Source organism: Triticum aestivum, chromosome 3D, assembly GCF_018294505.1.
Source record: "Triticum aestivum cultivar Chinese Spring chromosome 3D, IWGSC CS RefSeq v2.1, whole genome shotgun sequence".
In the NCBI taxonomy this organism is placed as follows: Eukaryota; Viridiplantae; Streptophyta; class Magnoliopsida; order Poales; family Poaceae; genus Triticum; species Triticum aestivum.
Window position 1 is genome coordinate 577779552 of NC_057802.1, and position 16688 is coordinate 577796239.

At 50.7% G+C, this 16688-nt stretch overlaps 1 long non-coding RNA gene across 2 annotated transcripts; it reads right to left on the reverse strand.

Annotated features, from left to right (window-relative positions):
* Nucleotides 1-11260: 11260 nt before the first annotated feature.
* On the reverse strand, nucleotides 11261-13580 carry LOC123075582 (uncharacterized). Of its 2 annotated transcripts, XR_006436167.1 has the most exons (3): nucleotides 13361-13580; nucleotides 13163-13287; nucleotides 11261-12227 (listed from the first exon to the last, which is right to left on the reverse strand). It is a non-coding gene; the product is annotated as an uncharacterized lncRNA (long non-coding RNA). The 2 variants fall into 2 exon arrangements; XR_006436168.1 differs by lacking the exon at nucleotides 13163-13287.
* Nucleotides 13581-16688: the final 3108 nt, after the last annotated feature.

Genomic DNA, 16688 nt, shown 5'->3' on the forward strand with positions numbered 1-16688 from the left:
TTAGCATAATGGGCTGACATCCAGTCCATACCCAAGATGATGTTTATGTCCGAGGACTTGAGAGCTATTAGTGATGCAAGGAAGACCAGTCTGTCAACAAGAATTTCATTTCCATGGCTTATCTTAGAGGTTTGCCATCTAGAACCAGGAGTTTGAATTTCCATGGAAGTAGGCATGTCACTAAATGTGGTGTTGTGTAATCGAGCATAGCTCTCAGAGATAAATGAATGAGATGCTCCAGTATCGAAAAGAACAGTTGCCGGATGGCAATTAACAAGGAGCGTACCAAGGACGACGTTGGGATCCTCATGAGTTTCTTCAGCTGAAACATAGTTGACATGGCCACGTGCAGTGGTGGCTGGCTTGGCGTAGTAAGTCTTTCCTGCTGGCTTACCACGGCCAACGGACTGTCCAGGTTGATTGAGGTTGTTTCGGGGGCACTCGCGCAGATAGTGACCCGTTTCTCCACACTTGAAGCATGTCACAATATTGGGGCGTGGAGCAGCATTAGCAGCGGGGCCACCATAAACCTTGGGCGGTGCATGCTGCTGGTTGGGGCGAGGCGCCTCGAAGGATGGCCTCGGAGTGAACCTGGGTGGCAGAGCAGTATTTGGAATCCAGACCCGGCGCTTCTGGGATCCGGAGCCAGATGAGGAACCAAAGTCACGAGAGTGCTTGCGTGTAGCGTCATAGTCAGTTTGTCCTGTCTCGGCACTGATGGCCTTATTGACCAACTTCTGGAAAGAGGTGCACTCATGCAGACGGAGATCACGGCGAAGCTCGGGGCTAAGTCCCTTGCGGAACCTTGCCTGCTTCTTGGCGTCGGTGGATACCTCTTCAGGAGCATAGCGTGCTAGATTTCCAAACTCACGGCTGTAAGCATCCACGGTCAGTCTGCCTTGGGTGAAGTTGCAGAATTCTTCCCGCTTACGATCTATGAGACCCTCCGGAATGTGATGCTCACGGAAAGCCTCACTGAATTCAGCCCAAGTAGTGATTTGGCCAGCTGGGCGCATAGCCTCAAAGTTCTCCCACCAAAGGCTAGCAGGGCCTTCGAGGTGATAGGCAGCGTAGGTAACCTTATCAGCTTCGGCTACGTTGGCAGAACGTAGCTTATGGGTGATGCTGCGAAGCCAATCATCCGCATCAAGGGGCTCGACGGAGTGGTTGAACTTCGGTGGGTACAGCTTGATAAAGTCATTGATGGACACCAGGTCATTCCTCTGGTGACGTGCAGTATTCTGCTCAATTCGCTCTAGCAAGCGGTTAGTCTCACGCTTGTTTCTTTCTGCCTCCAGCATAACTTCGGCCAGTGAAGGCGGTTGGGGCAGATCCTCCGCCCTGGCTGCATTGGCTTCATCCTGCGCCTGGACAGCAGGGTTGTTGCGGGTGTTAACCATCCTAGGAGAAACAAAGCAGCGGTTTAGACGAGGATGGCTAAATCTTGATAGGGAAAAGCGGAATGTAATGGATAACACGGAATGCAGAGATGACCATCAGTATGACATGGTAACATAGCTACATACATACACCAACGGTCATACACGCCATACATAGTTTAGTACAAGCCCAGGCTAAGGTACAACTACGATGAAAGACGATACATCTCATCAGAGGCATTCCAAGCTCCTATACATTATTTTTCTACACCTCCGGAACGTGATACACACCAAGTCGTATCCCACAAGACACGCAGGACTGTGGAGATTACAACTGTTACATTACTAGTGGAACTACTACCAACTCAGACGTCCCCGTAGTAATCCTCATAGAAGTCACCACCATGTCCTGGAAGCTGAACATGATCATCTGGAAACAGTCGGTCCTGTGGAGCTTGCGGTCCATAGGGACTCGGGTGTGGCCTTGGTCCAACAAACGGTGGCAGACGGGGTCCACGAGGAGGGGTGAAGCCTCCTACATCATGCCATTCCATACATTCTGGCAGACCAGATCGCACGGGGTATATGTCCCTCATGTCCAGGAACCCAGCTTGCACGGCAGGTGCAAACCGTGTCAGAGTGGCCCAATGATCAGCACGAGCATTAAAGAGCTCCATTCGCAAGGCACGATTCTCACGGTCCTTGTCCTCAAGCATCTCGGTGGTGGTACGGAGTAGTGAGCCCTCATGGGTAGAATCACAGTAAGTGGCCTGATAGTACCCCTGTGCCCCAGGGAGTGCTGCTGGCATATAGCAGAAGTCGGTGTTCTGAAGCAAGGCAGTTCTGGCTCGCATGATAGTCATCATTGAGTAAGCTGCGTCCTGCACGGACATCTCGATAGTAACCCCAAGTCCATAAGAACAATGGAGGGGTTCAGTGGCTCCAGGGTAGGATGGGTAAATCCTTACGGTGCAAAGATATTGACTTTGATTAAAGTCTCGGAACTGCTCCTCGACGGTATACTCGGGATACCAACGATAGCCTGTCTCAACCATCACTCGGACCAACATGGCCGTGTGACCAGGTACGCCGATGCACCGGGTCAGACGAACCACTTGGTTCTGGGAACGGGTGGCCATCTGAAAGCACGAAATAATGCAAGGCATTAGTATTTCTAGGAGAATTTGGACAGCATAACGGTTGTAAATGCTCGAAAAAGGATTTGAGACATTCGCAACAGTTTGCAATACCACTCAACAACATCATGTCAAGGTTCTGGTTCAACCGACAACATACTAGGGTAATAGAAACTGAACCGAAGCATGGAACCAACAATCCTATAAGTTACTACGGATTAGTAACACGTGAACCTGATAGAGAGGAGAGAGCCTAGTCCTTAACCCGCGTAGAATGAGAAGAGTATGACTCAGATCAGAGGGCATGAGGTAAAGGAGTAAAAGCACCTTACGTTCCCTCCCACAATCAATTCCCCTACATATAACTAAAGCATTTCTAGACTCGACATCGACCAGTTTGGCTTATCGCACCTACAGGCAGTCCGGCTCTGATGCCAACGCTGTCAGGACCCCGATTCCAAGTCACACCGATCTAGCCTGTAACACCTCATATAACATTGCGGCCTCACGCACGGTACTCCCACGGGTGTCGCCTTACCATGGCCCGGGACCGTTTGCGCCTTTTGGCTCACGTATATGATAATGTCGCTAGCATCCATATGACAGAGAACCCGGGCCGACATGGCTAGTCGTGAACCCAAAGCGGCACTAACGTATGGGGACAGGCATACATGAATCAACATCGAACGTGTCGGTCAGCAGCGTGTGAATCCGGGCTGTAGCACTGGGCTAACAGGACTCCGGGAACCCGGGCTGTAGCAGGCTAGGCAGGACTCCGGATGTCACCGCGTGACATTTCCCCGAAGGGACAGACACAGGAACGATATGACTCACATGCCGGCCAGTCGAGTGTCCAGAGCAGTAGTGCTGGGCTAGCAGGACTCCGGTGAACCGGGCTGTAGCGGACTACTATGGCTCAAGGAGGCACTAGACTACATTTCCCCATAAGAGAGGCTGCTAAAGATAAACAACTAGATTGTCGGATCCCACACATACCAAGCATTTCAAACATACACACAATATGCTCGATATGTGCAAATACAACATGGCATCACAACAAAACTCTACAACTCAAGTACTTTATTTAAAGGGCTCCGGAGAGCCTTACATAACTTGTTCATACAGATAGGGGTCACATGACCCGACACTCAAGTCATACAATCATACAAGCACATGCGGAAGCAAACTGTCTGGGTACAGACACTAGAAAGAAAGAAGGCTTGACGAAGCCTGTCTATCTACATAGGCCCTTCACAAGCCTAGATCACCACCTGGGTGGCGCGTCACTCGTCGTCGTCGAGTTCTACGTAGAACCCGTCAGAAGGGGCGGTGTTGTCGTCTGAAAACAGTAATTAAAGCAACATGAGTACAAAGGTACTCAGCAAGTCTTACAACAGATCCTACTATACATGTTCATTCTCAAGAAGGTAGTGGGGTTATTGCAGCAAGCCAGCTTTGACTCTTGGCTAAGCTATCCTACGATACACCACTTGTGAAATAGTTTTCGCACACGAGTCCACTAATCACCATCTCAATACTCCACCGTGGATCCTCCCTCGTCATCCAACGAGAGGGCCATCCGCGGTACTCACACTTATCTTGAGGCTTTTAGTAGTATCCATTTACTTGTCTATGAACTGCATAAGCGACCAAGTAGTCCTTTACCGCGGACGCGGCTATTCGAATAGTTTCATACCCTGCAGGGGTGTACTTCGTCACACACGCTCTCACCACTTATCGTCGCTACACGACGTGTACTCGGCAACCTTCAAGCGGAAGCCCAACGTGGGTGTCGGCCACAGCCTACCTAAACACTCGAGTCTCTAGTCCAGGTTTATCGCCTATTCAGGTTCCATCCGCAGGGAGTCCGGCCGAGGTTTCCACATACGGCCCCGAACGATGTGTGCAGGGTTCCCGGTCACCAAACGGGCGACTCGGTACACCGGGCCACGAGCCTACCGCATCACAGCCCACCCCTTGGTCAGCGCTGTCCACGGCCTCCAGCTTACTACAAACACCAGAAACTACGTGCAACTCCTGGACAGAGGACAAGGGTGATAAGAAGCCGAGGGGGTCCATTGGTTTCGGGCCCAATGTGTGGTAGTAGCTGAATCTTAAATCACGCATACAGATCTCAGTTCTTAGGGACGGTCTCAATGAAACAACCCACCATGTACTCCTACATGGCCTCCCATCGATACCTTTACCAAATCGTATTCAACACTTCACTCTCTTTACCGACACACACTTTCACTCTAGTTCATCACCCTGATGAGCCAGACCTGACACAACTCTAAGCATAGCAAGCATAGCATTGTAGGAACACAACATGGCTCAATCAACTCCTACACATGCTAGTGGGTTTCATCTAGTTACTGTGGCAATGACAGGTCATGCAAAGGAAAGTGGGTTCAACTACCGCAACACACAGCAGTTTGAATCGCGTTGTCTTAATGCAGTAAACGAGAGCAGAAGCGAGAAGATGGGTTTGTATCGAAATGATCAATGGGTTGCTTGCCTGACAGAGTGGTGGTGGGATACTGCCCTTCAGTTGGATACTCGTGAATATCCTCGGAGGCAGGACCTACCACAATGAACACATCGAAGCACAATCAACACCAAGCAAGTGCAACAATATGATGCATGCATGAGACATGGCAAAATGGATGTATTGGGCTAATGCAACTAAGGCCAGAAGGGTTTGGACTAATTTGAATCAAAGATTCAAATTCCAAGTTCATAAATGGCCCATATTAGTGCTTTATCTTGTTCTGTATAAAACAGTAGGTTAACTTGCTTAATCATGCATGAAACCAGTACAGATGGATAGAATGGATTTTTCTGATCATTTTTCATATATAAATCTTTTCATTCTGAGCTATAGATTATTTTCTATGATTTTTTGAAGTTTGTGATAATTTCTGGAATTTCCAATATAAGAATAATTCCAGTAAATGCTTTACTGCGTCAGCCTGACGTCAGTGTGACGTCAGCAAGTCAACGGGGTCGTCCAGGTCAAACCTGACGTGTGGGTCCCCTGTGTCAGTGTCACTGTTAGGTAATTAGTTAATTAGGATTAGTTTTAACTCTAACCCAGATTTATTTAGCAGGCGGGCCCCACTTGTCAGTGACCCTGGGGGGTCAAACCATGGTCAAACCACGCTGACTCGCCGGCGTTTAGCCGCCGGCGACGTCCAGACGCGGCGGTGGAGTGCGGGTTTGCTCCTCCGGCGACCAAAAGGACGGCGGAGAGCACCTACGTGTAGCTGGGGGCGTACCGCGTCGACTGGTGGTGGTAGTGGAGCTCGGGGTCGCCGGAATCGACGCCGGCGACGAGCCGTGCGGCTGCCGGGGTACGGGCGTGGTTGAAACCGTAGCTGGAGAGCACGGCGAGGAACGTACGAGGGTGCTACAGGTTCCTGGCGTTGCGGTGAAGCTAATGGCTACGGTGGTGTGGCCGTTGGATGGCCGGAGCCTCGTCGGCGACGAGCTCGTGCGGCGGCGCGTTCGGGTGAGCTTCGTGCGGTGGCTACAGAGCTCGAGAGAGAGAGAGAGGAGAGGATGGGAAGGTGGCCATGCTCACGGCGGTTGCGACGGAGCAGGCGGCGAGGTCGGAGACGAGCTGTAGCGGTGGCGACGGCGGAGGGGATCTCCGACGGTGAGCGGCGAAGGCGAGGTCGGTGACGGAGCTTCGGGGCAACCGGGCGCTCGGGGCTCGGCTTGCTCGAAGGAGTGGGCGACGGAGGTGCTGTAGGACACGGTGGAATGGCACGAGGTCGACGGTGGGCGCGGTTACTCCGGTGGAGTGGCTGCGGCGGCGTCGGCCATGGTGGGGAGAAGGCGAGGGAGAGGCGACGGGGAAGAATGGCGATGTCCAGGGGCTCGGGGCGCGTCGAGGGAGGTCGGCCAACTCATCCGCGGCGAGGGCGGCAAGCAGGTGGCGCTGTGGCGAGCTCGCGCTCGCCGGCGTCACCTCTCTGCCTGCTCTGGCGAGAGCAGGCAGCTGACTGGCGCGGGCCAGCACAGTGCTGGGCCGCCAGGTGGGCTGCCAGGTGAGTTCTCTGCCTTCTGTTTCCTTTCTCTTTTTATTTATTTCTGTACTGTGTTTTGAAATAGTAAAAATACTATTTCATTTGGAAAAATCCTGAAAATATTCTGGGGCACCTTTGAGATTATTCCCAACAGCCTAAAAATACCTTCAAGATTATTTGGACATTTGAAAATATTTATAGCATTTAAAATGCCCAAATGCAAATACTTATGGCTTGTGCAAAAATCCAAGATGGCCTCCAAAAATATGAAACCATTTTTGGCAGAGGTTTTAGCCAAGACCAAAGGTGGTGAACATTTATGGAGGGCATTTCAGGTTCATTGAAAAGAATTTTAGTAAACCCTAGTTGTTCCAGGGGGGGTGCTGGGGGTTTCTGACATCCCCATTTCAGGTTTCTGTGAAATGTAGACATGATGCAACACTCTAATGCATGAACTAACTAGGGATGTGACAGTTTCGTACCCTACCATAATCTCTTCGTTTGTTCTCCGCTATTAGTGACTTTGGAGTGACTCTTTGTTGCATGTTGAGGGATAGTTATATGATCCAATTATGTTATTATTGTTGAGAGAACTTGCACTAGTGAAAGTATGAACCCTAGGCCTTGTTTCCTAGAATTGCAATACCGTTTGTGCTCACTTTTATCATTAGTTACCTTGCTGTTTTTATATTTTCAGATTACAAAAACCTATATCTACCATCCATATTATACTTGTATCACCATCTCTTCGCCGAACTAGTGCACCTATACAATTTAGCATTGTATTGGGTGTGTTGGGGACACAAGCGACTCTTTGTTATTTGGTTGCAGGGTTGCTTGAGAGAGACCATCTACATCCTACGCCTCCCACGGATTGATAAACCTTAGGTCATCCACTTGAGGGAAATTTGCTACTGTCCTACAAACCTCTGCACTTGGAGGCCCAACAACGTCTACAAGAAGAAGGTTGTGTAGTAGACATCACTTCACTGGGCGTATGTTGGGGCATACCCTTAAGTGATGCTGAATCACCTCTCTCGGGACCCCCACCAGCTGATTGGGCTCCCATGCGAATATATCCTTATTGGCGCGCAAGAACTTCACCAATGCTTTCTCTTGGCTTGGGTCGAGGCCGGCACCTATGGTAAAGGTGGCTCCTGAGGTCCCGTCCTCATCGACCGGCACTTGATTAGTTTCCGCCTTGTCTTGGGTGAACAGCAGCTTCTTCTTTGTTGGCGCGGCTTCCTTGGCCTCGGGGGTGCCTGCGTCGACGGGCTGCGCTGTCGCGGCGGTCTTGAAGGCAAGCTTGAGCGCTGCCAGGGCCTCCTTGGTGTCCCCCTTGATGGTGAGGACACCCTTGCTTCCAGGCATCTTCATGAGGTTGTAGGCTGGATGGGTCACCGCCATGAATTGGGCCAGTGTTGGGTACCCGAGGATGGCGTTGTACGGGAGGCCGATGCTGGCGATGTCGAAGTCGACCAGCTCGATGCGGTAGTTGTCGCGCGTGCCGAAGGTGACAGGGAGACGGATCTGCCCCAGGGAGTGGGCGGCGCCGCCGCCAACTCCTGAGAAAGGCTTGCTGAGGCTGAGCCGCTCGAGTGGCACGTGAAGAAGGCTGAAGGCCTCTACGGAGAGCACATTGAGACCGGCGCCGCCATCGATGAGGGTTTTGGTGACGGCCACGTTGCAGATGGTGGGCGTGCAGAGCATCGGAAGCACTCCCAAGCCGACGGTGGTGACGGGGTGGTCTTCTGAGTCGAAGGTGAGGTCGGCTTCGGGGGCAGCCCAGCCCGGCAGAGCCACCGAGCGCTTGGAAGCGGCTCCGACCTGGCGAAGGAATGGCTTGATATGGCGATCTGAGGGCGGTGCTTGGGAGCCGCCTAGGAGGGCCACGACCGCGTGGTGCGCCGGGGCCGCGTAGCGCGCAGCGAAGAGACCGCGCAGCTCCTCCCAAGATGCCACTGTGGATCCGGGGAGGTTGAGCAGCCAGGAGCGCGGCTCGCCAGCGAGGGCCATGGGAAGCCAGTTGGCCATGACCTTGTCGTCGCCTCCGGCCTTGAGGACGGCCTCCTCGTATGCCAGCAGGAAAGCTGACGGGTCCGCCGCTCCGTCGTAGCGCGACGGCATCTCCGGCTTGAACTTGGGCGGCCACTGCACTTGTCGCAGGGCGGGGTCCAGGGCTCGGAGCCCCCTGGCCGCGTTGTCGGCATCTGCCGTCGGAGCCGGGAGCGGGACGCCTGCCATGCGGGCGGTGCGCGGTGGTGACGAAGCGCAGATCGACAGAAGGAAAATCACGGCGCACCCCTACCTGGCGCGCCAAATGTCGGATCACGGGTTCCGGCAAAACCCTTAAGGTTCGAACTCTGGGGTGCGCGCAAAGATCTTTCTTCCTACCGATCTAAGCCCTGGATTCGCTAAATCTCGCGGACGAACTCGCAACACAAAGGACACGAAGATTTATACTGGTTCGGGCCACCATTGTGATGTAATACCCTACTCCAGTGTGTGGTGGTGGATTGCCTCTTGGGCTGATGATGAACAGTACAAAGGGAAGAACAGCCTCCTGAGGTTGAGGTGTTCTTGTGCTTGTGTGTGGCTAAGGATCGGCTCAGAATCCCTTTTGTGGTGGCTAGTTCTACTTATATAGGCCCTGGTCCTCCTCCCAAACATTGAGCGTGAAGGGAGCCAACAACGGCCAATTCGAAAGGGGACAACTAGTACAGCTTATCCTGACAAAAGCAGTCTTCGCCTGCAAAAGGCTCTGGTCATGACGCTTCCTTGGGCTCCATGGTGACCTCCGTCTTGCTATCCTCATGGTCTTGGTCTCGTTGCACTGATATGGAAACCTTTGCCTGATGCCTCGGTACCCCGTGCCTGCGCTTGCCCCCCTTAGCACCAAAGGGGAAACAAGGACGCCGCACGCGCTGGTGCCCGTCTGGCGCCCGCCTGATCTCGATCGTCATGGCTCACGTCGCGAGAGCCTCGTGAGGTTTGCCTCGCCTTGATCTCTCCGCCCCTCGCGAGCCAACCTGGCAAGGTTGCTCCTGAAGAGGTCTTGTGTCGTCTGCCTCGCGAGGCTTGGCCCCTCGCGAGGGTCTTGAATGCCTTGTTGATGAAGATGGGCCGTACAGGCTTGCTAGCACAGCCACGCCGTGGGCCGCAGGCAGACAAGTCTGGGGACCCCCGTTCCCAGAACGCCGACAACTGCTGGTTGGTTAATTTGCCTGTTCAGACTTGTTTTACTCGAGGCTTGATAAAAGGTTGTTCACTTGATAAAATCTTCTGAAATTTCGCTTTTAACTGTAGCTGCTGTGTTTCTTGTTTCTTATCGCCTTGTCATGGTACAAATTTCACCAAAAAATACTCGGAAAGACAGTGGGTGTTAGTGACCATGAATTGATGTCGGTGTCTGAAGTTAAGAATAATTTCATGAGCAAACCATATGATGCAACTTGTTAGTTTTCTAATGTAGCTGCTCGTTAGACGTTAGTTTACACCACATGCCATGATGGTACATAAGCATGATTTTAGGATGACAAGGTACACAGTAAGCAAGCAATAGGAAATACAAAATCATCAAAATAAATAAATTTAGTTTTGAAAGATAACATTACATAATATGACGTGCACACCCGTCATGAGCACCTATTCACCTATTCAGTAGTTCTTGCTTTCTGCGTGTTTTCGCCTCTAGTTTGGCTGCACTTTTCATACCCCCATCTTTTCTGATTACTAGTATAATGCCCGTGCGTTGCCACGGGCTTTTGAAATATTTTGGTCATCGCCCCCTACCCGAGTCGCCGCCTCCGCCGCCGGCCAACCCTCTAAATCGTGCCACAATCTCAGGCACATGCGTTGCTACGGGCTTTTGAACTCTTTTTTCTGGTTGCATCCCCTTCCAACGATATCGTCAGGACCCTTGCCAATGGATCTTTTTGGGCGTCCACATAATCCACCTCCATCTCTCTCATAATCTGCAAAATAAACATATACAGAAATACATCTTCTGTATTATCGCATGCAATATACAGTATATGTAAAGAACAATTATTTCTATGCATCCCTTCTAATTCTAAAATTTCGATTAGTTTTCAGTCCGCTCGGTTAGTTACGTCTGTGACTTTGTCAATCGACATTTTCAAAGCATCATCCGAAGCCATCGGGTTTTCTCTCTGATCTACAAGTGAACATATAATAAAAATAAATGGCTTATATACATTGATCAGCTGCTAGATGCAAGCAAGTGATCACTTTTAGTCAGAGTGAGTGTCATCATGCTTTTTATTATAGTGAGTCGTATCCCAAGTTTTAGTACAAATGACTTGTTAGGGTTTGTTATATTTTGGTGACAAGTCGTTGCCCGCCCCCTCCTCTTCCCTCCACGGCATCCCAGGCCGATTCCCGGTGCCAAGGTGTGCACTCTATCGTAGCTGAGGGTGACCACCATGACGATGCAACCTGCTGCTCATCACAGCATCGCACCTTCCCCGAGTACGGCGGCCATAACCAGGTCTCAAACTTATATGTCCACCCTTTAATCTAGTTATTTATGTGTCTTTGTGGGTCATCTTTTCAGTGTTAATATGGAAAAGTAAAAGCAAAATCTGCGGTGTGTTTTTGTTGCCATAATATACGCACAAGCAAGCAAGGAAATGGAATCCTATGTAATTTGTATAAGATAAGAAAATTAAGTATCCATACTTACCAGTTATGATAAACTCCAATCAGGCCCTATCATATATTTCTCCAAGTGACAACGTCTTTTTAGCAGCAAAAAGATTTATAACCATGATCAGGCGCTGCTGCAACCACCAATCCTCAAAAGAATGCATTCATGCCCATTACATTACGTATTAGTCCAACATCTAGTTTCACACCAACTGATCTGTTGTAATATGACACTCTTTTAGCCCACTTCTGTTTATCTACTTGAAACAAGGTTACACCATCATCCCTGAGGGAGACCTAGCAAAATGTTTAGACAACCTATTTGGCCAATAACATCACTGATAGCGATCGCTGCTGACTTCACCCGACTAACATGTGTCTTCCTCTTCCTTGCCCTTCTTCAATAACCACATTGCACTCCCTTTATTCTCATCATCCTTGTCACTCATTTTCTTCACCACTCATGCAAGAAAATAAGCTTCAACCGGAAAGTGGATTATGTGTATATGTTCACGTCCATCTGGTTACTTGAAATATTCAAAATGTAATATGCACATAATAAAAGAGGTAGTGATGTTGCTATTTACCTGCACACGCCACCTACCACTGCTCCGACACATGCCACCATGACCTCGCGTCGCGCCGTCCTCACCAAGATCTCCAACCTCCACGCCACCTGCCGCTGCTCCGCCTCCCTTGGGGCTCCCGTGCTCCCCTCCCTCCGCGCTTGCCGCTGCTCCCCTCCCTTCAGTGGCACCCGTTGCTCCTCCCTTCCCCAATCGACGCATGTTGCTGCTCCCCTTCCTCACACATGAGCCTTCTCTCGTGCCACACGATCTGGCCTCCCTGGCCGCCGATCCAATGAGGAGGGGGCAGAAGAGCTCGCTGCTCAGGCCTGACCACCCGTGCCGCTGGCGCATCAGGATCTAGTTGGGTCAACCTTGAGGAGAGTATCGGGAGGATCTCTCGTGCCATCGACACATGAAAATGCTTCGAGTCCCTTTTAACACCCCCTGTAATTTTTGGTAGCTGATTGGTTAGTTGATTCACATACTAACCAAATATATGAATGTAAATATTTAATTTCGTATTGATTTAAATATTTATATTTCAAACAACAGATAATTTCCAGAATTAGATCGGTTCGGACAAAATCTACTTTGATCACATGGCTAAACGTTTCATATTTTATATTTATATCCCTTGACAAAGTACAAAAATTGATTTGAATGTAACATATGTATGACTAATGTCTTGGATATAAATGATCGCCCAGTTCACATTTTTTTACAAAAATTACAGAAATTGTAATATGGACATATATCTTGTCCCCTTTGTTTGGAGAATAGAACTACATTTTGTAGTTTAAATATATGACTAATGTCTTAGATCTAAAATGACCACCCAGTTCACATATGTTAAAAATAATACAAAAATTTCAGTTCAGCAATATATCTTCTCACAACCGGTTGTAAAAGAGGAGAAAGCATTTGGTACTTAAAAAATAATAGCTTGCTCTTGCTTGGACATGTGTCATTGGTATATGTAAGAGATTTATTCCCTCCAAATGGAGGGTGTTTTTCTTGATAGAACAGTACAATATAGTATAGTGGCGTCAGGGCATCTTCAATGGGCGGCGCTTATTCAGGCGCTTGAGCAAAGGAGAAAATGGGATCTTAAGCGTAGCGTCCCCGTCTGTCCAACGCTAGTAGAGGTCTATAGACGCTTAGTGATTAAAAAAATAAACGCAAAAGAGCTGGAGCGTTCGGCGCCAGACCTGGCATCGGCGCCAGGCCAAATCCTGGTCACGGGCGGGAACCAGGCAAAATAGCCAGGAAATCAACCCTGGCGCCCGAGCTAAGCGGCCGCGTTGTACATGCCCTAGTACGCGTGATTTCATTTTAAGTTCACACATTTGGTAGAACCAGGAGTTTATTATTTCTTTTACCTTATATTGAACATGGGACGCAACAGGACCTCCTCAACATTTTCCTAGTTAGCACTATGACACGACAATTCTCTCCAAACATGCAGGCCCCACCCAAAAATTTCTCCTATCAGCCTGTGAAAGCGCTGCAAGATCATGGGTTGGTTTGTTACATCCTCTATTCACTTTCTCAAAAATTCCAAAGGCAAGGTAGCTGACCTGATTTCTCTGTACACTGCATGTTTCCCGCATGGATCCTGGTCACAGTTAATTTTGGTGATTACGCAGAACAGTCAGATCCAAACAATATAACAAGTACCAGCGATGTGTAAAAACCTAGATCTATGGACAAAGAGAGGATGTAGCATCAATCATAATGTCTCTGATCACATCAGCATGAACCACATTATCTGGAAAACTAAAAATAAATAAAATTCAAACCTTGTCTCTGATCACATCAGCATGATGCCATCAGGTTCTATGCCAAGATCGAGGTAGTAGAGCTCCCTCAATCTCTCTTGCCAAGCCCTCCCTTTGACCATCAATAGAACAGTCGCTCTCGCTTGCCCTGCTTTTGAAATCTCCTTCTGCACCGCTGCAGATCAGTTGGCAGCATAGGCCGAGCTCTCCCATCTATCATCACGTTGAGCGCATCTATGCTTACTTCCCTTGTATCATCACAACGGATGCTATAAATTTGCTTGTGTCCTTGTCATAAATCTGAGTTCTGCACAATATGAAAAAGAAAGAAAGTCCGTTAATACAACATAATGATAGATCCAAGGAAACATGTACTACGCCGAAACTGGCCATGATAGTACGGATGTCATGTGGATGGACGTAATTGTGCAGGAATAACCGGACGAGTACTCGGATATCGACAACCCACCGGAGAGATCAGTGCACCCTACTTCAAACGTAGTTTCCTGGTGTCGCCACGGTGGTTGATGTTGCAGCAGTACCTGAATCTTACCTCGAACTCCAAAGAACATGGCGCCGCCGACAACGCCCCAGGATGCAGGGAGAGCACGGAGACCGCTCGGCCAAACGCGTTCAACGCCACGTTCAGCAGGAACAGGTACTGCCGGCATTGGGCACGGGTCGAGAAGACGTCACTACCAGAAAAACTCCGTTTGCCGACGGCCAAATCTATGCCGACGGCACCCGTCGGCATAAATGCCACTATGCCGACGGCCAAGGGCAGGCCGTAGGCGTAGAAAAGCCGTCGGCATAAATACATATATGCCGACGGGGCCGTCGGCATATACGAGGCCGTCGGGACCACTCGAGGTACGCCTATGGGGCCCGTCGGCATAAGAGCGGCCGTCGGCATAGCCCTTGCCGTCAGCGCTGACCGTTTGACGACGTTGAGCCTACGCCGACGGGTGGTAACGGCGGCCGTCGGCATACCCGTGCCAGCCCTATAGCCGTCGGCATAGACCTGGCCCATACCCCTCTGCCACGTCATCGATCAGTGTGCTATGCCACGTCATCGATCCGTGGGACTGCACCTCCGTGTGTGCAAAGATATGCCGACGGCCTAGCCGTCGGCATACATTTTTTTAGTTTTATTTTAAATTTCGCTTTATACAACCTATGGCAAATATATGCCTACGGTATAGCCGTCGGCATAGGCCCCTCTGCCACGTCATCGATCCGTGCGCCATGCCACGTCATCGATCCGTGGGACTGCACCTCCGTGTGTGCACAGGTATGCCGACGGCCTCGCCGTCGGCATACAATTTTTTTATTTTTACTTTATTTTCTCATTTTTACTTTATTTTAGTTTTTGTTTTTGCATAAGATAATTATGCCTTATCTAAAAAAACATACCCTGATTGTATATCGATTGCCCCCCGTTACGAACGTCGCTATCGCCGTGTCACAGAGGGGGGAAACGATCGACACGGAGGGAATTCTAGTTGGTAGGGGGATTCGGGGTGTAGCTATGTCACCGAAACATCGCACGGGTCCCGATGCATATGTGAAAGTGTTCAGGCATGCGTAGACGCCCGTCTTGGGGCTCCGCGGTGTGCCCCCCTGCACGCAAGGCAGTGCCGCCGTCACTTGGATGGGGGCACACCCCGGAGACGCGTGCCGCCTCTTCGGACATGCCACCACACCACCCCGCATGTATGAGGGCCCGGTGCGACGCTCGGGTGGCATTGCTACCCCCCAGGGCCCCCGTCCCGCCTAACCCTGTAGCGACCACGGGATCTAGCCCTTTGACTTTGCACGGACGGGCTTTGAGCAGTGGACCTATCCACCCGGTTGTGGTAGGTCAGTCCATAAGAACACTTTGGAGCAACATCCGGGCCAGACCCACGGCAAGATCCCCTCCGTGTAGACCCGACGCGTCCGTTTCCCCCTCCAGGTGCCGGCGGCGGCGCCGTCCGTGAGGGGGGGCACACCCCGGAGACGCGTGCCCCGCATGTATGAGGGCCCGGTGCGACGCTCGGGTGGCATTGCTACCCCCCAGGGCCCCCGTCCCGCCTAACCCTGTAGCGTTTGACCACGGGATCTAGCCATTTGACTTTGCACGGACGGGCTTTGAGCAGTGGACCTATCCACCCGGTTGTGTTAGGTCAGTCCATAAGAACACTTTGGAGCAACATCCGGGCCAGACCCACGGCAAGATCCCCTCCGTGAAGACCCGACGCGCCCGTTTCCCCCCTCCAGGTGCCGGCGGCGGCGCCGTCCGTGAGGGGGGGCACACCCCGGAGACGCGTGCCGCCTCTTGGGACATGCCACCACACCACCCCGCATGTATGAGGGCCCGGTGCGACGCTCGGGTGGCATTGCTACCCCCCAGGGCCCCCGTCCCGCCTAACCCTGTAGCGTTTGACCACGGGATCTAGCCCTTTGACTTTGCACGGACGGGCTTTGAGCAGTGGACCTATCCACCCGGTTGTGGTAGGTCAGTCCATAAGAGGCTTAATTACCAAAAGGGTTATCTGTAAGATAAACAGGCAACTAGTCAAAGGTCCTGAGAGACAGAACAAGCATCTCCGACAGAAATGTGGAAACAAAGCTAAGATTGAAGCTTCCATAGCTGAGGCAGTTATCCTAGAGGAGGTGTCAGACCTCAGGACATCATACTATCCAGACCACGTTCCCCATCTGCATAACAAGGTGCCTCGATACAATATAGAAGAGCCGAATTATCAACCCAAGCTCTATCTATTCAACGCGCAAGGTGGGAGGGCTGTGGCCTCGAAACCTTATAACATGCCACGACAAGAGTGGGAGGACCTCATGTTCTATATCTTGCACAACATCAGGGAAGTTGAGGAAGTGTGGATGAGGTAATACCACTACACCATTCCTTTATGTCTTCCACATCATCATGTTTTATGTTCACTTAGTCCCGGTTTAACACCGGTTTTCTTTTTTTAGTGATTTCGTTCAAGAGGAATGGACGGGAATGAATCCTCCTACTGAGGCGGAGGCACTTACTCTTCTCCGTCATGGAAACCCTGGACGTAAAAATTTTGTTGCTTGGTTCATGGAGAAAGTAATTGTCCACACTCCCCTATTAAATACCTAG